Source organism: Musca autumnalis, unplaced genomic scaffold, assembly GCF_047663935.1.
Source record: "Musca autumnalis isolate F117 unplaced genomic scaffold, ASM4766393v1 scaffold_1, whole genome shotgun sequence".
Taxonomy (NCBI): domain Eukaryota; kingdom Metazoa; phylum Arthropoda; class Insecta; order Diptera; family Muscidae; genus Musca; species Musca autumnalis.
The window spans coordinates 281705950-281729616 of NW_027411644.1; the positions used below are offsets into that span (position 1 = coordinate 281705950).

Here is a 23667-nt window from a genome sequence, read left to right on the forward strand (position 1 = left end):
CGGTGTAGGTCCACGTCTTCATATAGCCCCCATAGAACGGTACCTCCGGATTTCTGGTATTTTTAAGGTTGTGGCCTCTATATCCCTCCGAAATGGCTAAAATGTAGAATTAAGTCTTCCTTGGGGGTATAAAACTTTCCACCTGAAAATTCTCGGTATAGGTTCACGTCTTCATATAGCCCCCATAGAACGGTACCTCCGGATTTCTGGTATTTAGAAGGTTGTGTCCTCAATATCCTTCCGAAATGGGTGAAATTTGGTATTTAGTCTTCGTTGGGGGTATAAAATTTCCACCTGAAATAGTTTGGTTTACGTCTTCATATAGCCCCCATAGAACGGTACCTCCGGATTTCTGGTATTTTGAAGGTTGTGGCCTCAATATCTCTTCGAAATGGCTGAAATTTAGACTTAAGTCTTCCTTGTAGGTATAAAACTTTCCACCTGAAATTTCCCGATATAGGTCCACGTCTTCATATATATAGCCCCCATAGAACGGTACCTCCGGATTTTTAGTATTTAGAGGGTTGTGGCCCCAATATCCTTCCGAAATGGTTGAAATTTAGAATTAAGTCTTCCTTGGGGGTATAAAACTTTCCACGCGAAATTTGTCTGTATAGGTCCACGTCTTCATATAGACCCCAAAGAACGGTACCTCCCGATTTTCGGTATTTTAAAGGTTTGGTATCAAGACATTTGAACTTGCCGCCAAAAATGCTGATTAGAAATTAACTGCACTAATACACAAATGTTGACCCTTTGTGGGGGAGGTACCTTTAGGGAGGTCCGATATGGGCCATTTTAGAAGTTAAACTAAATTTTGACAAAATATTAGGAGATCCAAAGTTTGGACCAAATTGGTTGCCCCATTCAAGTGATATCGTCCTAGCATTTTAGTTATATTTTGTTAAATATTGGGGAGAAGTACCGGAAGTTGTGGACCGGTATTGCCCCATGAAACTAAGTTTGGATATAATATGACGAAGACCAAATGTTGGACCAAATCGGTTGAACAGTTCGAGAGTTATCGTGCTCTCCGACAGCCACATATGGTGACATAGAAATTTTTTACACCTTTCGGGCTGTTTTCCTAAGAAATTTGGACTTGCCCCTGAAAAAACTTTTACTGTCGTAATGGAGGTAGCGAATGCAAATCGCTTCAACAAAAATCAAAGTGATTCGAGAGCAGGTCTTAAAGTGAACTTATCCGAAATTGTGTGTGAGGTAACAGAAGGAGTAGACAAATTTAGTCCATATTCGAACCTGATCTATATCTGGTAGATATATTAGGATGTGTAACGTATAGACAAATTCGGTCACTCCCTTCAAGAGTTACCATACGAACAATTTTTCCGAACATTTTTGAACTTTTGTGGGGGATGTACCTGAAGGAGTGGACCGATATGGCTTATCTTCAAACTTAAACTATGTTTGGACAAAATATTACTAAGGCCAAATTTTGGACCGAATCGGCAGATCCGTTCGAGAGTTATCTTGCGCTCCAACCTCCTCTCACGGTGTCATAGGGGGTTTTTGAAACTTTCAGGCTATTTTCTCAGGATGTATGGACTTGCCCCTGATGAAACTTGTACCGTCGTATGGAGGGCAGTGAATCACGTTGCTAAAACAAAAATCAAAGCGATTCGAGAGATGGCCCTAAACTGAACTTTTCCGAATTTTTGTGTGGGAGGTACCCAAAGGAGTGGACCGATTGAGTCCATATTGAAACCTTATTTAAGTCTGGTACACATTTCACGATGGGCAAAGTATGGACCAAATCGGTTGCTCCCTTCAAGAGTTATCGTGCGCACAAATTTTCCGAACATTTTTGAATTTCTGTGGGGGAGGTACCGGAAGAAGTGGTACCGTTCGAGAGTTGTCGTGCGCACCAGTCATCCAGACAGACGGACGGACAGGGCTAAATCGACTCTAAATTCTCTGAAACACATTTCGTCCAAACATATTTAGGGTCTAAAACCATTATTTCGATGAAGCACATTTTGCCCGTATGAAAGTGTATATACCCTCGTTAGCATAAATGCTGAGGGTATAAAAAATGTACATAAAAACATTTGTGTACCTATTATTGAAATATTTGTTGCATAACAAAATATGTAAAATGCATAAATTTTGCATATGCAAAAATTTATGCATTTTGCATATGTCATATGTTTCGATTGCAATTAATCAGAAGCCAAAAATATGCCCAGTCCCAAAATGTGACATGAATCGGACCAAAAACAGGTGTTGCATAAAATTCCGCTGTCTATTTAAGAGTTCTTCTCTACCCAGAGAACTGTTATGAGTTCTTCTCTACATAGAAGACCTTTACATAGACGACTTTATGAGGTCTTCTCTACAGAAGACTTTTATAAGGTCTTCTCTACATAGAAGACTGTAATGAGGTTTTCTCTACAAAGAAGACTTTTATGAGGTCTTCCCTACATAGAAGACCTTTATGAGCTCTTCTCTACATATAGAATATATAGAAGACCCTTTCCTGGTCCTCTCTACATAGAAAACCTTTTTGAGTTATTTTCTAATTAGACGATCTTTATACGATCTTCTCTACATAGAAAACTTTTATAAGGTGTTCTCAACATATAATAATAGCATTATGAAATCAGCTAGCATCAATAATGCCAAATGACACTGTGGCACTTTGAATTGTAAAACTCTTATAAATTGAATAAATAAATAAAAAAAATCCCTTATGAGGCCTTCACTTCACTAAAAACCTTTCTTAAATAGAAATCCTTTATGAGGTCGCTCCTGCATAAAAGACTTTTTGGTGTGAATTTTCTTCTTTTCTTTTCCTCTGTGTATTCAAAAATATTCCAACAAGAGCATTTGATGAAAGCATTCGAAAAGTTCTCGTCTCGTTCTGTGTCAGTCAGCTGCTGCGTTAGACAATTGGTGAGTTCGTTTTATTGTGTCGGCTGTTGTTCATTATGTTTGTGTTCCTTAGTTTAGTTTCATTTGCTTTTTGCGCAAATGTTGTTTTCTTAATCGTTGCGCCATTGTCATTTTCATCGTTTTCGTAGTTTTTCATTTGCTTTTTGGGGAAAAGCTGCCGCAAAACATAATGAGCCGTAATTTTGTGAGCGAACGTGTGCGTTTGTGTGTTGGTTGGCGAGCGCGCCTGTTGCATTCCCATCCCTGTTTAACGTTTTGTTGACTTGCTGCTGCTGGTTCTCGCTCGTGCCATGAACGTTAAGAAGAAGAAAAGACGACTCTTTTCCTCTTCTCCCATTCTAATTTATTTTTAGGATATTTTTCGTGTTTGTCTGATGAGTTTGTGAAGAAGATGCCATCCCATCCACGAAAAAAGAAGAATTCAGTCGATTTTCACATTTTCTTTCATTCGTTCGTTTTACGCACAAGTAGAATTGCGGCACATTATTCTACCCGAAATCAAATAAAAAAATATTCAAATTGAATTCAAAACTCATTTCGATTGTCGGTTCGTTGGGTCGGTAGGATCGATTGTCGATTATATGTTTGGCATACGTTCACGCTTTGTTCAGAAAATATTTAAATTTTATTGATGAATTTGAGCAAGAAATTAAAATCTTAAAATATTTGTGATTAAAGTGAAAAAAGAAAAGAGGAAGAAGAAATATTGAAATATCAAAGTGTTGTGGAAAATTTCTAGTGGGAAATTATTTGAAATAAAAGAAATATTTTTGAAGAGAAATTGAATCATGAAATCACAAAATGATAATTTATTAAAAGAATAACGGAATACATAAAGAATAAACGGGAAATATAACATCACCAATCACCACCACAAATTCTATTGGTGGAAACCCATCCAACGAAAAAATTAGCAAAATATTCCCCATTTGATCAAAAATATATTGCCATCTATAACCATCACCCGAGGGAATTGAACAAAAAAAGTAATTATTTTTTATTATTCTAAAGAAATTCTTTTCAAAATAAATGTGTTGCAATTTTTGTTAAAATATTTCAAAACATTTTGAAAATCCACCAGAAGAAAATCACGGAAATTCTCATGAAAATTTTGAAAAATGTGTATCTATAATAGATTTTCCTTTTCCTTATAGTTTTTTTTTTCGGTTATATCTTCCAACTTTTATACATTTTTCTCGTTACTTTTTGTGTTGTTCGTCGATCGTTTAAAAGAAAGCGATTTTTATGAAAAATTCTTGTTGCGTGTTTAGCTAAAAGCTATTTATAAATCTTCAAAAAAAAAAAAGAAAATAAAATTCAATGATGAACAAAAGGAAATAAAGTGCCACAAAAGAAACTAGCAAAGAAGGAAGAAAGATTTCTCTAAAAAAAACGAGAAGTGACAGAGAAAGTGAAAGGCAAAAAAGAAGAAATAAAAATAAAGTTTAAAACAAAAAAATACTTATACGACTCAGTGATGTTTTAGTGATGAGTGTTTTCTGGTGTTGTGGAGTAATGCATTTAAATCCAATAAAAAAAACAACAACAAAACGCACACACATAAACTTCCACACGCAAACCCAACAAACAAGCACCCATCCATCGATCGTCGTGAAAATTCAACCCATCCATCCGTCTATCCATCCAAAATCATTTCTCCCTTCCGTGTGTATACAAATTTATATATATAAAAAAATCTTATAAATGAAACACCACAAAAAAACAACAAGAACAACAGACATTTGTAGACAAAATTCCGTACAAAACAGCCGGACAATTGGACAGACAGACATATAGACAGATATTGTGCACATCATCACATATTACGAGAAGTAATTGAACTCAAATCCTCCCAAAAAACGCACACAAAATCTGTTGGATACATACATACAAACATGCACACTCGTACATGAGTGTTTATATAAATATAATTTTTAAACGAAGCAAAAAAATCAACATTCCTACTAAATGATGATCGACCCGACCGGCTGCAGATATGTCCCATATAGGGGGCAATAATTTTAAAAAGATTTTTCAAAAATGTATAACCAACAAAAAAAGCAGAAAAAATATTCAGTGACCTGAATAAACAAAATACTATATCCATAAATTCTGTCTCGAGTGACTTACAATTAAATGATAAAATTGAAAAATTGTGAATATTTTAAATAATATGTACATATATTTTAAAGGCCATGTTTTTTTACACAATATACATAATTATATAGGACGAGTGGAAATTAAAAAAACTTTCACTAAAAGTGGGTTTCACTGGGCTGATTTGGTCAGATGTTTGATGGAATAAAACTAATTTATTTCATGATCAACTCTCAACGTTTCGTTGGCGACTTTCCAACTTCTTCAGGAGTTTTATTTGAAAATTAATTAGTTTTTCATAGCATTTTCAATAAATATTATTCTTATTATAAAAAAAACGGGACTTCACAACACAGATTTTTTGTATAATTTAAAAAAAAAAATAATTACTAATAATGTATAAAAAATATTGCAGCAAATCCTTAACCTAAATCACAGAACCGTATAAACTTAAATGTTTATTGTTTAAATTAATCATTGCGATTTGAAGGCCTTTTGTTAACGAATACGAACGAAAAGCTACTTGATAGAAATGGTTTTAAGAATTTGCCAATCAATACCTCAATTATTCACCTTTCAATATATAAAATTTCTACATTTTGTACTTTTTACAAAGTAAAAATGAATCATTCTATTATTTTACCGGTGCATTTGAGATTTTCAAGTGAAAAATATGAAGTTTTCGGACAAAATATATTTTGTAATTGGGCCACAAGGATTACAAGCAGCGGTACAAATTGTCAAAACCTAGGTAATAGCGATTTTGTTGGAGTCGGAGTCTGGAAAAAAATCGACACCGGCTTGGCAAATCTGTTTATACCCTCAGTCTTTAGGCTAACTATACGATAAAAAGTGTGCCTCGTCGAAATAAAACGGAAACGGACAATTTGGATTTATATACATAGTAAATATGGAACTCTCCTTGTTCGCAAAAGTGTACTTTAAGGATATGTCACGAATAGTTTTGAAATATTACGACGGTCTTGAATGATGGTATATGAATAAATTTATCCGTCTTATTCGAGTGCATAATAACTAAATGTACACGGTGCGCCTTAACTAACTTTAAAGAAAAAGTGCTTACATCTGGAAAGTTATTGCAGATTTGGAAACTACAATGTTCATAGATGACTAAAAATCGCCGGAAGGATTTTTAAATAAATCGAGGTTAAATCTCACATTTTTCGGGGCTTTCAGGATTTTTCTTAAAAATGGCAGGTCCTATCGAAATTGTTCCAATTTGAAGTTCTATATCTCAAAAATGGTAAAACCTAGGAAAAACAAGTAAAAAATAGAGACATACACTAAGCCTGTGTATATTGAAACAATTTTTCCCCAAAAAACGTATGTATTTAGGGGGTTTTAAAAATATTGGGCGTTTGAACCGACAAAAATGTTGATTAGGATTAAAGATCAAAAGTTTTGCGGAGGAGATACTAAAAGGAATGGATCCAGATTGACCATTATGGAAGTGGATCTCCAGCCACTACATATGTTGCTAGGGGTTTTTACACCTATCGGTCTGTTTTCTCAATAAGTATGGACTTGCCCCCAATAAAACTATAACCGTTGTAATTGAGGCAGCGAATGCAAGTTGATTCAACAAAAATCAAAGTGATTCGAGAGCAGGTCTTAAATTGAATTTATCCGAAATTTTGTGTGGAAGGAGTGGACAAATATAGCCCATATTCAAACCTGATCTATATCTGGTAGATATAATAGGACGTGTAAATTATGAACCAAATCGGTCACTCCCTTCAAGAGTTATCGTGACCACATTTTTGCGGAACATGTTTGAATTTTTGTGGGGGAGGTAACTGAAGTAGTGGACCGATATGGCTTATCTTTGAACTTAAACTAAGTTTGAACAAAATATAGTAAATGCCAAATTTTGGACAAAATCGGCAAATCCGTTCGAGAGTTATCTGGCGCTCCTAAAACTACACACAGTGTCACAGGGGCTTTTTGCAAACTTTCAGGTTATTTTCTGAGGAAGTATGGACTTGTCCTTGATGAAATATGTACCATTGTATAGGGGGCAGCGAATACAAGTTGTTATAGCAAAAATCAAAGCGATTCGAGGGCAGCTCCTACTGAACTTTTCCGAAATTTTGTGTGGGAGGTACCCGAAGGAATGAACCGCTTGAGTCCATATTGGAACTTTATTTAAGTCTGGTAGAAATTTCACGATGTGCAAAGTATGGACCAAATCGGTTACTCCCTTCAAGAGTTATCGTCGCACAAATTTTCCGAACAGTTTCGAACTTTTGTGGGGGAGGTACCGGAAGGAGTGGACCGATATAACCCGTCTTCGAACTTCAACTAAGTTTGAACAAAATATTACGAAAGCCAAATTGTGGACCAAATCGGTTGATCCGTTCGAGAGTTATCGTACGCTCCAGCCAGACAGACAAACGGACGGACATGGCTAAATCAACTACAAATTGTCTGAAACGGATTTCGTCCAAACATACTTGGGGTCTAAAACCATTATTTCGATGAGGAACATTTTGCACGTATGAAAGTGTATATGGTAATATTCAAAAATGTTTTACAATCGTTGAAGTTGAGGATCACCATTTAATAAGTCGCGAACTGTCAATGTATTTTATACAATATGAATATATTTATATTAATTGAAGTGTTTTAGCCGGGGTCGCATAATATGGACCATAACAAATAATTTTCGTGGAAGCTGTGTTGGTGGTAATATTAAAAAATGGGTAAAAATGTGTTGAAGTTTACAAGTTTTTTTGTGTTCTTTCTTGATTTCTGGTCAAACCACGGAAAATTTAAACCTCAGCTCAAAGAAAGAATTGAAGAATACCCCTTGGGCAACATGGTTCTAATGTATGACTTTTCGATATATACACTGCATCCCCCTAAAATCGATGCTGACATTTTGAAGTTTTGAAATCTGGGTTTTTTGAATTTTTCTTATAATTGGAGGGCGCAACCAGATAATTACTCAAACTATTTATTAGATTGTAGAACTCGTGATTCCACCTCGTTTGATGTATATCTCATGAATGTGCTTCATACAGCTCCCTAGTAATAGGAGTCCAAAGTCGAAATTTTGGTGCGTAAATTTTCTTTAAAAACATATTTTTTGGCTTCAAAATGTACAACTTTGACTTAGGTACCCTTGAACACCGCCGGATCTAATGAAACGTCCCGCTTTCAAATCCATCCACTAAAACGGCAGTTATAGATACCTTGAAAGTAGGAAATTCTGCAAAATTATATTTTGATGATTCCGCGCATTGAACCACGATTTTCTTTGGTTATTTTTACATAAATGGAATCCTTTATACGCGATTATATTATTCTCCAAAACCGTGTGGCATAAATTACCAGAATCTCGGCACTGATGAGTCCAAATGGCGTTGGACGAAACTAGTATTCTCTGCCCTTCCCTAAAGTAAATCAATTTTAACTACCCCACTTTAAAAACTTGTTGTTTTTAAAATTTGAAAACAACAAATCTGTGATTAAGCTGAGTCTTACTTTAAAAATAAAAAGTAAACACACATCACAACAAAACTGCCAAAGTAAATCTAGAACAAAAAAATATATTTTTGAAATAGTATTCCAACAATAAGTTTTCGTATTTTGTTGTTGCTGTAATATAGCAGTAATAAATCCTATCGTTAAAATTTCATATTTTTTTAAATTTTCATATTTTTCTACGCGTTGTCTAGAATCTGTACGTATTTTTAATTTATTTTTTCGAGTTTTATTTGGACTCTAAATTAGAATAAATTAAATTTACTCCAAGATTTTTTCAGTATTTCTCTATTTTCCGCGAAAATATAAATACATTTAGTAAATATTTAGGCATCTACGGATAGATATTAAATGCTGTTAACGCTTTATATATGGCGAATAACAAAATTCCTTTACAATTCCATTTGAAAAAAATTAAAAATTTTTTTTACGAGCACATCTACGATTTTTGGTATAGAGACAAAGGAAAAAAATCCGGTTTCAAATCTGCTCGCGTTCACGAAATTGGCAAATGCGCGCAAAAGTTATAGCGGTTTTTATTCTCATATAAAGAAAAAATATTTAAAAATATCTTTTTTGTTGTTATGAGAAAATGTATGCATAAATCGTTAACAGCAGTCTAGATATGGACGTAGATGTTTAAATAGTTATTAAATTTATTATTATTTTCGCGGAAAGTCAACAAATAATAAAAAAATTTTGAAGTAAATCCAAATTATCCTGTCCCAGAATCCGTACAAACCCTCAAAAAATAAATTAAAGAATATATGCGGAATCTAGACAATGTGTAGAAAAATATGATACCAAATTTATAGAGATTGGGTACGTAAATTGCATATTATAGCAACAACAAAAGAGAAAAACTTATTGTTGGAAAAATTGTTGCAAATATTTTTTTGGTTTGATTCTAAAAATTAGAAAAAAATATTTGGGAGTTCTACAACTATTTTGCTAAAATCCCATAGAATAATGAATGTATACAGTTAAAACTTCATCAAAACATATGGTTTACCATCGCGAGAGTTTAACTGATTACTGTGATAACTTATAAGGGTAGGAAATTAAGAGTAATATTGAAATTACAATCATTCAATTAATATTATAATTAAAAAGCCTGTTATTCGCGAATTAGTTAAAGTCGGTTGATGCGCATCCGTTTTTGGATACAGCGAATCAATCTCTGTCAAAATTTATGCATATTTCGATGTTTCACTCAGGGGCCATTGTGTGCCACCAGTTGCATCATACACTGCATAAAACCTTAAAGTTGGTAAAGTCGCGCAATGTGCATACGATTTTGATGCGCATCCGGTTTCGTCAGCGCCTATCAAAAATACGTCCAAATATACCAATTTTAATTAGATTCTTCAAGAACCGCGGATGTGCCTCCACATTCTATTTTTGGTGAAAAACCCATATTACACGCGAATCTCTGTAATTTATGACACGCGTTTTCGCAAATATGCCACCTTGGTGCAATGGTATGCACGCCCGCCTTGCACGCAGAAGGTCGAGGGTTCGATTCCCCGGCCAAGCAACATCAAACATTTTTCAACGGTGGCAAAATACCCCTCAGTAATGTTGGCGACATTTCCTGAGTATTTCAGCCTTGAAAAACTTCTCCATAAGTGGTGTCTTAAGACACGCCGTTCGGACTCGGCGATAAACAGTAGGTCCCATATCATTGAGCTAAATATGAATCGAATGTTTGTTTGTTGTTGTTTTCGCAAATATTATAATCGCGTATAAAGGATTCCATTTACGTAAAAAAATTTCAAGAAAATCGCGGTTTAGTACGCGGATTTGTCGAAATAATTTTTTGCTGCTTTTCCTATTTTCAGGGTATCTATATCCGCGGTTTTAGTGGATGGATTCGATCGCGGAAGGTCTCATTAAATCCGTCGCGTAAAAAAAACTAAATTCACGCGGGGTACAAAGGAAATTGAATGGCACTTGTAAATTTCAAACGCAAAAAATAGGTTTTTAAAAAAAAAATCACGCATCAAATATTGGCCTTTAGACTCCAATTACTAGGATGCTGTAAGGAGCACACTCATGAGATATGCATTAAACGACGTAGAATCACGAGTTTTATAATCCTAATGTGAGTTTTGAATATTATCTTGTTGCGCGTCCGAATTATTAAAACAATTCAAAAAACCCCGAAATTCCGGCTTCAAAATGTCAGCATCAATTTTAGGTGGATGCAGTGGATATATCGAAAAATGATACACTGGTATCATATTGCCCATGAAGTATTCTTTGAGTCTTTCTTTGGGCATATGTCTATAAAATGTAAGGTTAAGCCTAAAATCGGAAGGGAGCATAAAAAAACTTGTTGGCTTCAACCCATTTTTACCTATTTTTCTACATTGATGCCAACACAGCTTCCACGTAAATTAATTTTAATGGTCGACCTTATGGGATTCCTCCTAAAACACTTCAGTTTAAAGAATGTATGTATATCATACTATATAGAATATGTTAACAGTTCGCGAATTCTGAAAGGGTGAAACTCGGATTCATCGATTGTAAAAAATTTTTGTTTTTCGCCATATACATTTTCTTATTACAGCAAAAATGGAATTTTTAAATATTTTTTCTTTATAAGGGAATAAAACCCCCCATAACTTTGGAGCACAGCATGCAATTTTGTGAACGCGAACAGATTTGAAACCATGACTTTTTTCTTAATCTATGTTCCAAAAATTGCGGATGTGCTCGCAAAAATTTTTTTAACATTTCTTCCAATGGAATTGCAAAAGAAATTTGAAATTTACCATATACCCTCGTTAGCATAAATGCTAAGGGTATAAAAAATAAAATTTTCATGGGCGTCGGATGCGGTTCGCCGGTTATTCGACTTGATAGGCCAGATTTAAAAACCGGGTTAGACCCGGTTCTACGTGACATAGTCAATTGTTGAAATGGATATTATTTTAGAAAGCATGGATTCACCCTTAGTTTGAACAAACTTGATCTAAGTTTGGATAAAATATTACGGAACCAAATTGATTAGACCCTTCGAAAGTTATCGTGCGCTCCAGACAGAGTGACGGACAGGGCTATATCGACACAACAAAAATTCAAAAATGTTCGCTAAAGTGGAAGTAACCGATTGTGTTCAAACTTTGCCCGTTGTTATATTCCCTCCAGACATGTGTAGATCAGCTTCGAATATGGACTAGAGGTCCACTCATTCGAAATCCTCCCACACAATTTTTCAAAATTGTTGGCACAATTGCACATTTAGGTACATTTCTCGGATCATCATGATTTTTTTGAAGCATGCTGTGCTCCAGTTCCTTATTTAGTATCCGATTTGGTTGAAACTTTGCAGATCGTAAAATTTCTTACTAATATTGGAAAACACCTTCGGGTACCTTCCTCACAAAAGTATAACATTTTTGCTTAAGTTCAGTTTAGGGTATGTTCGAGGATAGTTTGCATTTTTTTACTTCTTCTGTGTTCCCGCTTACAGCAATGCAATGTGTTTCGTCGTCAAGTCCGAGCTTCTTGTTCCAAAAAATCCACGGTGACCAATTAAAGGTTCCTGATGGGGACGATAACTATCGAAAGGAGTGTTTGCTTCGCAATAATATTTTGTGCATTGTAATATTTCTTTCACACTAATTTTCAAAATTGTTCGCAAATGTGCAGGTTATGGACATTTGTAATCCTCGCGGCTCATATTACGACAGTATAAGCTTTGTTCCTCAAGTTTTATCATTTTTAACTCGGAGAGCGTTCCTTAACTACAAAAAGAAGTAAAACTTGAAGCAAAATTTAAGAGAGAGCATGCCAAAATGCTTTCTCTTTTACTATTTTCTGCTCGACAAATTTCGTGGTGTAAAAAGTGGAAAATCTGTCAAACTGCTGATTTGACACTTATTTGACAATTAAGGCGAAAAAAAGGACACAAAGCACACTATCAAATTAATTATAAACAATAAACAACAAAAAAATAAACCAGTGAAATAAAAAAATAAAAAACAGTGAAATTAATTTTGTTTGTTGTTATTGTTTAAGCAGCCATGCATGGTAGAACAAGAAAAGGTAACAGCAATACCTATAGATGGGATTCTACCCGGTATTTACCCAAAAAAAATTTTGCAACACTGTCAGTTCGGTTTGAAAAACATTACTCTCTGTAATAGAGGGTAATAAATGAAGTTAAGCCATTGGGGGAATACTCCAGCTTAAGCAATCAAATGAGATTGAATCTTCAACAATAAACCAAACCAACGTTGTAAATAAATATTACGATTCCCATGTGGACAAACTGGACACACACTTGTATACTATTAATATTAGTTGGTGGCCTCAAAAAGCAAGGCGTCCCTTAAAGAATATTTTGTTGCAAACAGAACCACAATATTTTAAAGCTATACGATAAACTTGCATTTAAGAGAAAAATGTTGAACTTTAGTTGGGGAGTAACCATAAGGTTTTGCCCAATATAGTCAATATCTTTAGCATGGTCTAAAATATATTCGACTGTTCACATTTTGATATTTCCCTGAAATACACTCCCGCTCATCTGAATAGGTTTGAAATTTGTTCTTCGAATAAGTTAAGGTCTCTTCAGCTGTGTTTGGATTAGAGATGAACACTATATAGTTTTTGAGAGTCCTATATTATGCCAATATTCACCGAAAAAATCATAACGATTTCGCCATATCGTCGGAAAATATCCCTGTTACAATAAAAATGTACCAAAAAAGTGCAAATTTTTTGCCTCATCTGAATAGGTTTGAATTAAATAAAATTGATAAGCCTACTACCTATGCAGAATTTTGCCCAGCTAATTTGTTAAATGGAATATTCCGGTAAATCCTATAACAAGTTTGACCCACTTTATTAGTTACGTGGACTCAAATTTGGCACGTATGTTTATACCCTCAGCATTTATTAAGTTTCAACATGGACTATATCGGTCCACTCCTTCGGGTACCTCCCACACAACATTTCGGAAAAGTGCAGTTTAATACATCCTCTCGAATCCTTTTGATTTTTGTTGCAGCAACTAAGCTAAGATGGGCCTTATCGGTCCACCCCTTTGGGTACCTCCCCCACAAAAGTTCAAAACTTTTCACTAAAATGGTGTGCACGATAACTCCCGATATGGTCTACACTTTAGACATCGTAATATTTCTACTAGATATAGATCAAGTTAGAATATGTACTATGTATGTCAACTCTTTCGGATACCTCCCACACCAAATTTCGGAAAATGCCACATTAGATCCTCCTCTCGAATGGTTTTGGTTTTTCTTGCAACGGGTTGCACTCAAACCTCTATTATGATGGTACAAGTTTTTTCAGTGACAAGTCCATACTTCTTGAGAAAATGACCTGAAAGCTGTTAAATCCCCGTACAGCCAGGATGTGTGGCTGGTGTGCACGACAACTCCCGAACCAAATACTGCGTTTGTCACACCTTGCATATCGCATTATTTTTCCGAATATTAGATGAAATTAGAAGATGAAGCTCATGGGTCCACTCCTTCCGGTACCTCCCCCACAAAAGTTCAAATATATTCCCTAAAATAGTAAGCGCAATATCTCATAAAACAACTTGATCCAAACTATTGATCCCGAAATGTATTGTCCAAACTTAGTTCTAAAGTGGGCCCTATCGGTTTTTGTTTAAGTGCGGTTAAGGGTCTGTGAGTGGATCCTTTGGACATTTTTTTACCGAAGGTACTCCTGTTTTTCGTGGGCAAGTCCATGTTTGCTGATATAATGGTCCCATCGAGAGGAATGACTCCCAAGATAAGACACACTTCCAGAATGGACTATGTCGGTCCTTTAGATACCTCCCACTCAAAACTTATGAGTTTTTATCCTAATCCATATCTTTGTCGACAAGCTCATACGCCCAAAATTCTGAAACCCTATTAAATACATAATAAAGCTTATAGAAATACCTAACACATAGTGCGTTTATTTTAACTATTCCTGTAGATAAATACATTTAAATCTGCAACCTTTACTTTAGCCGGATTTTGATCAGTCCTACTTACCGTTTTTCAGGAAAATATAAAATAACTGAATAAGGCCTCCAGAAACGCCTATTAACTTTTTTTTACTTTGCTTCTAATCACAAACCCTTGCTCTCCATTGTGTGCATTTTTGATATTTCCCCCTTATACGTACATATGTATGTCTGTTTTGATCGGACTGTTAAAGACAATATTATTATGTTTTTAAAACGCCCGCCTATATGTATGATAACTAGATAATTCGTTTTCAAATTAGCGTTGGAACCGCAAAACGCTTTTACAAAAAAAAAAAAAAAAAAAAAAACGGTGTAATATTTTTCGCCAACAAAAATTACAAAAGCCGTTTAAGATATGTTCTTCCAGGTGACAAAAAAGATCTACTTAAAAATGTAGGAAGTTTCCTTAAAAAATGAACATGAAGTCGAAGTATAGCAAAAGTTTTGAATTAAATAACTGACATTAAAATAAACAAATAATTCGAATATACAATTTTCGAATGATTTGTGGTATAAATGCTAGTTTCCAAGCTCAGCCTTCGTCAGCCCACTAAAATAACATTCTAATATGCCTGATGATCGGACTTAACCACCCGCGAAACGTAGCATAATGGTTGAATGTGTGGGACTTCGGTGGATTCCTATTTTTTCAATGTACCTATTAGGTTATAACAGCTCAACTCGAAAGAGAATTAATTCAAATATCACTATGAAATGACCTTCGCCTTAATAAGGTAAAACCAAAAATTCACAAGTAAAAAAGTATCAGTCGACTTTGCCACCAGAGATATACCCTCAGCCTATGTGAATTGAAACTTGCATCTACGGACAGATCGAATGTAGGGTATTTGCAGAATTTTGTGGTCCTTTTTGGACATTTAAACTTGCCGACAAAAATGTGGATTAGGATTAGAGTTCAAAAGTGTTGCGCAGAAGGTACTTGAAGGAATGGAACGACATAGTCCATTATGGAAGTGGATCTAAATGCAAATGTTGAACTTTTGTGAGGGAGGTACCCTAAGGAGAGGACCGATAAGGGTAATTTTAGGCGAAATTTAGTCAAAATATAAGGAGATCCAAAGTTTGGACCAAATCAGTTGCCCCGTTCAAGACATATCGATCATAACAACGGAAGTTGTGGACCTGCAGTGCCCATCTTCGAACTGAAACTAATTTGGACAAAATATGACGATGACGAAATTTTGGACCAAATTTTGATCAGTTCTTGAATAATCGTGCTCTCCAGCCAATACATATGGTGCCATAGGGGTTTTTTTCCACCATTCGGGCTGTTTTTCTAAAGAAGTATGGACTTGCCCCAAATTTTGTGTGGGAGGTACCCAAAGGAGAGGACCGATTGAGTCTATATTTCAACCTCATCTAAGACTGATAGAAATTTCACGATGTGCAAAGTATGAACCAAATAGGTTACTCTTTTCAAGAGCTATCGTGCTCTCAAATTTTCCGAACATTTTTGAACTTTTGTGTTGGAGGTACCAGAAGGAGTGAACCGATTGTGTCCATATTGGAACCTCACCTAAGTCTAGTAGAAATTTCGTGATGTGCAAAGTGTGGACCAAATCGGTTAATCCCTTCAATCATGGAATTAGCAAATGTTGTGTAGCGTTACGTAAAGCTATTTTAATATTAGCACAAAGTATATAAATTCAATAAAGAAAGTTCACAATATTTTAAATACAAGTCTGAAGTTTGGAACAGAGTATAATATACATATATTGTACTAGTCCATGTAAAGTTAGAATTAAAAATGAACCATATCAGACCACGTTCGGTCTTTTGAAGATTTTAACAAAATTTTCCAACAGAATTTACTCAAAAACTAAAAGAGAGAATTGCTAATATAGATCCACGTTTTCGCTACCGAAAGATTTTCAGTGTTTCGAAGATATTAGCCTAAATTTTAAAAATATAGGCTGTAATATGGACTTTGGAAATCATTTTTGTGGAAGAACCTCCATGCAGGAATTGGGAAAATAGAATGTATCGTGAGATATACAGGGTTTTAATGCGGTGAGGATACAAAGAGTTGGGCCCGAACATAACGCCCTTTTCATCTTCTTTAAAGTATATATCCAGATATCACACACTAACTTCATTCCCATTAAAAAGTTGTCTACTATCTTTCATTATTAAGATTGATCCGATAAGAAGATCTATCTCAAAACCTTTTAATGTTATTTGTATACCATTAAGTAATATATGTAAATAAATATGTACCTCCAAGAAGAAGTATAACTGGAATCCGCTAGTTCAAATTAGACTTGTGTCGAATATTTCCAATCAAATATTGTATACTGCTCCTTTTTTCCGGCTATTGTAAGAAAATAATATTCTTTTATGTCGTAAAAATACAAAAAATTTACTATTTTGCCAGAAGTGATAGAGTCCATCCAAACCAACTAAAAAAATTCAGATAATTGCATTAATTAAGCCTGTAATTACATTACATTAAGCCATACAGATTCCGCAAAAGCAGGGTCGAAAAATATCTCTGAAAAAAGCTCGGCAAAAGTTTAGCTAAGTCCATACAAAATAGGTTAAGTCGTAAAAATTCCATCTGATACCCCAATGGTTGTTGTTCCGGCTTATTTCTATCTACGAGTAGTTGTTTATAGACTCTATGGCATTAAAAACTTTCAAGGACTATACAATAAGATGAATCACTTCTTCCGAAAGTAGTTTTAAATTGATTATAGCTTGTAAACGGTTGGAGGCAAACTTATGAAAATTCACAACATTTATTTTCTGGAAAACAAATAAAAAAGTATCAGTCGCGTTTGCCGACAGAGATATATCCTCAGCCTGTGTAAATTGAGACAGAGCCAATACGGGCAACATAACCCAAAATCTTTGTCCTAAAAATTATGTAGTCAGGGAGTTTCTGAATTGCATGGCCTTTTTTGGACGTATAAGCTTTCTGACAAAAATATAGAAACATTTGGTACATATAACTTCACGATTGTGGGCGATGTGAGTGAATCTCATGTTGTACTCATAAATTTAACTTCTGTAAAAGCGCAAAAGTTTTGTACTGTTGCGGAGAAGATACTTTAAAGAATGGACCGATATAGTCCATTAGTCCAAAGTGGACCTAATTTTGAAGGCATTCCTTTCGATAGTTATCGTTTTTTTAGTTGGTCACCGTAAGATTTAGAGCTTCTGTACCATTATGTCAGGAAGCATGGAATAACCACGAAAAATAGAATATCGATGTAAACAAGACTGCAACAAAATGTCCAATGGATCCTCGAATAGCCCTTAAACTGCACTTATGTTGAACTTTTGTGAGGGAGGTATCCGAAGATGTGGTGTTTGGTGTTTGATATACCTTTGGAATTAATTTTTTGATGTTCAAAGCTTCGGTGAAATCGAATATTTCAAATTTTGTTTGGGAAGTTCCTGAAGAAGTGAATCGATATAATGCATATACATACACTCCGGTTCATCTGAATAGAACCAGCCAATATTTGTCTACAAATACCGTTATATCTGACGAAAGGAGGGGAATTGTAAATTATAATTTTGTGGACATGTAGAGTATATAGTAGCCGATATTTTCAATACCTAACATGTTTCACATATGCGTTACAACGGCACTTTTTACTCGCTTTATGAAAAAATTCCAAAATATTAGCATTTTTTAATGGTTCACCAGGATAGAACCACCTTAAGAATTTACACAAATCCTTTGTTAGATGTGGTAAAAAAATGCTAATATTTTGACATTTTTTCATAAAGCGAGTAAAAAGTGCCGTTGTAACGCATATGTGAAACATGCTAGGTATTGAAAATATCGGCTACTATATACTCTACATGTCCACAAAATTATAATTTACAATTCCTCTCCTTTCGTCAGATATAACGGTATTTGTAGACAAATATTGGCTGGTTCTATTCAGATGAACCGGAGTGTATATGAACTCGATATGGACAAATCGATTTTTCCATTCTAGCGAACCATTTAGAAGTCTTGTGGGGGAATTGCCCGAAAGAGTGGACCGATATGACGTAAAGTATGGACAAAATATTGCGAGATCCTTTGTATTGGAAATTTCGACTAAATCTGTTGATCCGTTCGAGAGTTATCAAGCGCTCGAGCCAGCCAGACAGACGGACGATCTGGCTAAATCGACTTCAAATTGTTTGAAGTGCACGGTGTGCTTTAACAAATTTAAATGGAAGGTGCTTACACCTCGGAAGTTTTTGCTGATTCTGAAACTACAATGCTCGTAGATGAGAAATATCAAGAAACAAAAAAAATCGCCGGAGGGATTTTAAAATAAATCGCGGTTTAAATTCACATTTTTAAGGGTTCTTAAGGTTTTCACGATTTTGCTTAGAAACCGCGGGTCCTATGTGAATAGGCCTAAAGAAAATATTGTAGCTGTAAAAATTCTCCACAAGATTGGTATTTATGATATTTTCGTAGGTTTTATCGTTTTTGAGATATGGAAGTTCAAATTGGGTGTAAGCACCTTCCATTTAAATTTGTTAAGGCACACCGTGAGTGTATTTTGTCCAAACATATGAGAAGTGTAAGACTATTATTTTGATGAGGTACATTTTTATCTTTAGACTAAAGGTTGAGGGTACAATATACAATACAAATTACAGCAGATTTTAATACCATATAAGGTATGTTTGAGCATTATTTTTCAGCTACTACTTTGTTAATGATAGGAAAATAATCAAGTGGGTATGATACTTATAGCAGATATTAGCTCTTTATGACACACAACAATAAATCTTTCTCCATTTATTTATTTAAAAAATGAATACAAAATGTTGATTAAGATAGTGAAACCATTTTTCTTATTTTTCTAAATAGTTTTCGAGATATGCTCTACACAAAATCCCTTGATATATCGTACAATTTTTCCAATAGACATGTCATTTCATGCACTTCACATCCGCACCATACTGAACTCGTATTTTTTTAAATGCAGAATGAGTTTTTTTTAGGGGAAATTTATAATAATTTAAAGTAGCTCAACATTTTTTAACGGATCAATGGAATCTTTGGCATCGAACATTTTGCTTGGTAGGATCGATAAACTACAAAGGTCATTGAAAATATTTGGTATTTTGGCTCAAGTTTTATTATTTAACTGTCATTGCAGTATAAATGTAAGCATTGTCATGCTCAGAACTCCACCACAATTGATCACATGATTGTACTTTGGCAATCTTAAAATCTATTAAAACTAAAAAATCCGACATAGATTTTTTCAAACCACCCTAATGTGCAGTTACAGCGGTGGTCGACGATCGGCCTCTCAGAAAGCGTGATGTATATAAGATAATAATAATAATTGATCCACAATTAGCTCAATGATATGGGACCTACAGTCCCATAAGACACCATTTGCGGAGAAGCTTTACATGGCTGAAATACTCAGCCCACATTACTGAGGGGTATTTTGCCACCATTGAAAATTTGATGTTGCCTAGCCGGGGAATCGAACCCACGACCTTCTGCGTACAAGGCGAGTGTGCATACCATTGCACCGCGGTTGCATCCATCCTTTGAAAATATAATTCCCTTTGCGTTGTTTTACTTTGAGTCGCTTTTTTTAGAACGTATTAACGACGCAAAGCGAGATCTTAGTTTATACCGAACTGAAAAAGTAGGTATCAGGTAGGTAGGTATCACGCTTTAAAATTGTGGTTTCCTCTGGAAAAAAACACTCTCCCTTGCAAAAAAAGAAATTTTAATATTTCCCACAAACATATGAAGGAAGCAATCTTGTTTTTAGAACAAAAGACACAATGGCAAGTTTAAAATTTAATAAAAACAAGAAAAAAAGTGTCAGTCGGCTTTGCCGACAGATATATACCCTCAGCCAACGTGAAGTGAAACTTTCACCTACGGACAGATCGAATGTATTTAAGGTCTCTTCAGAATTTTGTGGCCCTTTTTGGACATATAAACTTGCCGACAAAAATGTGGATTAGGAATTAACTGCACTAAGACAAAAATGTTGAACTTTTGTGGGGGAGGTACACTTAGGGGGTTAGAAGTTAAACTAAATTTAGACAATATATTAGGAGATCTAAAGTTTGGACAAAATGGGTTGCCCCATTCAAGTGATATCGTCCTAGCACTTTAGTGGAGAAGTACCGGAAGTTGTGGACCGGTATTGTCCCATGAAATTAAGTTTGGATATAATATGACGAAGACCAAATGTTGGACCAAATCGTGCTCACCGACCGCCAGGTATGGTGACATAGGGGTTTTTACACCTTTCGGGCTGTTTTCCCAAGAAATATGAACTTGCCCCTGAAAAAACCTTTACCATCGTAATGGAGGTAGCGAATGAAAATCGCTTCAACAAAAATCAAAGTGATTCGAGAGCAGGTCTTAAAGTGAACTTATCCGAAATTTTTGTGAGAAAGAAACCAGAAGGAGTAGGCATATATAGTCCATATTCGAACCAAATCTATATCTGGTAGATATATTAGGATGTGCAAAGTATGGATTACATCGGTCACTCCCTTCAAGAGTTTTCGTGCGCACATTTTTGAGCTTTTGTGGGGGAGGTACCTCAAGGAGTGGACCGATATGGCTAATCTTCGAATTTAAACTATGTATGGACACATTATTACGAAGGCCACATTTTGGACCGAATCGGCAGATCCGTTCGAGAGTTATCTTACGCTCTAATCACTACACACTGTGTAATAGAGTATTTTTTTTGGATCTTTCAGCTATTTTCTCAGGAAGTATGGACTTGCCCCTGATGAATCTTGTACATTCGTATGGGGGCAGTGAACACATGTTGTTGCAATAAAAATCAAAGCGATTCGAGAGCAGGTCCTAATCTGAACTTATCCGAAATTTTGTGTGAGAGGTACCCGAAGGAGTGGACCGATTGAGTCCATATTGGAACCTCATCTAAGTCTGGTAGAAATTTCACGATGTGCCAAGTATGGACTAAATCGCTTAATTCCATCAAGAGTTACCGTGCGAACAAATTTTCGGAAGATTTTCGAACTTTTGTGGGGGAGGTACCGGAAGGAATGGACCGATATAACCCATCTTCGAACTTAAACTAAGTTTGGACAAAATATTGCGAAAGCCAAATTTTGGACCAAATCGGTTCATCCGTTCGAGAGTTATCGTGCGCATAGCCAGCCAGACAGACAGACGGACGGACATTGCTAAATCGACTCCAAATTGTCTGAAACACATTTCGTCCAAACATACTTGGGGTCTACAACCATTATTTCGATGAGGCACATTTTGCCCGTATGAAAGTGTATATGGGCAATATTATTGAAAATTTAACATCGTTGAAGCCAAGGTTTACCCCTTTATAACTCGCGAATAGTGGTTGTATATTGTACAATTTAAATGCTTTTGGATAAAATGAAATGTTTTTAGACTTGGCAAAAAATATTGGGTTTCAAAGTTGATTTGCGTGGAAGCTGTGGCTATATTTATGTTAAAAAATGGGTAAAAATGGGTTGAAGCCAACGTGTCTTTTTTTGTTTTCTCTCGATTTGTGATTAAACCACACTTTTCACGATTTTCCCGATAAAGTAAAAGTAGAAGGCAACTAAATATGGATCATCTCACTAGTGTATAACTTCTCAAAATTTGATCTGCGTCTACCATTAAATCATGCTGACATTTTGAAGCCAGATTTTAAGTGTTTTTTGAAATTTTCTTATAATTTCGTTCCGCAAACAGCTTTTTCAAAAAATCATATATTGGAATGAAGAACTCACGATTCTGATTTATTTCATATATGTGTCATGAATGTAGCCTCCACAGCTTCAGAGAAATCTGCATCCAAATACGAAAATTTTGTGCGAACAAATTTCTAAAAATCATATATTTCGGGTCTAATTTGTACAATTGGCATTTGATTTACTCGTGCATGTTTGCAAATTTTGGATTTTTACGTTGCGGATCTAATAAATCTATACTCGTGAAATTCCATCTACTAAAACGCGAGATACGAGAAATTCCAAGGTAGGAAAATCACCTAATACTGTTTTTGAAAATATCGCGCATTTTATCGCGTATTCTGTCGACCGCTTGCACTGCTATGAAAAAACTAGTGCAGCATCTGCCTTTTTGCGGAAACAGAGATTTAAAAACTTCACTGATAAGGGAACTACATTCATTTTATCTCAAAAATAGTGTGTGATGCTACATCCACGGTTCTTGACTGATTGCCTTGAATAGGTATATATCGATGCAGATTTTCATGGTGACACTAAAACCGGATGCGGAACGAAATTGTATGAACTTTGCGCAAATTAGCGATGTTTTATAGGTTTTTTAATGCTAAGATGCAGCCGATGCTACATCTTAGCGTCCAAATTATATTTCGAAAAATATATACAAATTAAAAGATATGGTCTTGCTGTACATGAAAATCACATGCGGACAAAACGATTTTGATAATTACGCGATGTACACATATTTTAATAATGCATATAAGTTAAAGCGGTTTATTTGAACTCTATTTCCGTTTAAGAAGTCTAATGATTTATTTCAACAACCCGGTAACTTTCCTCAATGGAAAACCTTCTATGTGAATGTAGATAAAGCAAAATCCGCCCATTTTCTTGGATGTTTAAAGAAAAATAAAAGAAGTACTCCTATAGAATTTTTCCAATATCTTCAACTCTAGAATGCATGTGAAAACTATTATTCCACACCAAAATTTGTTTTTTGTAACACAAATATGTGCTTATTTTGGCTATAATATCCTAACTACTATCCCGATGATAATAAGTTTGGTCTCATTCGATTCCCCGTGAAGTCCTTTTTTAAAACTGTTACTTTTTTGTAATTTTTGACGGGTAAATGGACCTATATTTTCAAAAAATTCGGATTACATTTAAAATTTTGTCAATTTTTTGTAAATTCCGCGAATGCTGAGTAACATTTAACAAATATTATGCAATCTACTTATTAACGTCACTTCGTGATAACTTTTTAGTGACAATTGTGCTCAATAAAATAATTAGCGTTTTTATAATAATTTTTTCTTAAAAGCAGAAGTAAAACCGCGATAACTTTTGTCCGCAACAACCAAAAATTTGCTCGCGAGCGGATTTGTACAGGGGAATTTTTTCTTAACCTATGTACCAAAAATCGTTGATGTAGCGCG

General features: G+C 35.0%; 1 protein-coding gene across 41 annotated transcripts in view; it reads left to right on the forward strand.

Moving 5' to 3' along the window:
- Nuak (Nuak family kinase 1) overlaps window positions 1-23667 on the forward strand; it is a 180587-nt gene that overhangs the window by 65296 nt on the left and 91624 nt on the right. For 4 of the 41 annotated variants that reach the window (XM_073961436.1, XM_073961400.1, XM_073961411.1 and 1 more), the window contains exon 2: window positions 3592-3899. The exons of 27 other annotated variants lie outside the window; for them this stretch is intronic. The gene's annotated coding sequence lies outside the window, so the exon portion shown is untranslated. Of the gene's footprint in view, window positions 1-1965; window positions 3110-3259; window positions 3900-23667 lie in introns of those variants that run through there. 10 more of the 41 variants (XM_073961419.1, XM_073961437.1, XM_073961416.1 and 7 more) reach the window with 8 other exon arrangements.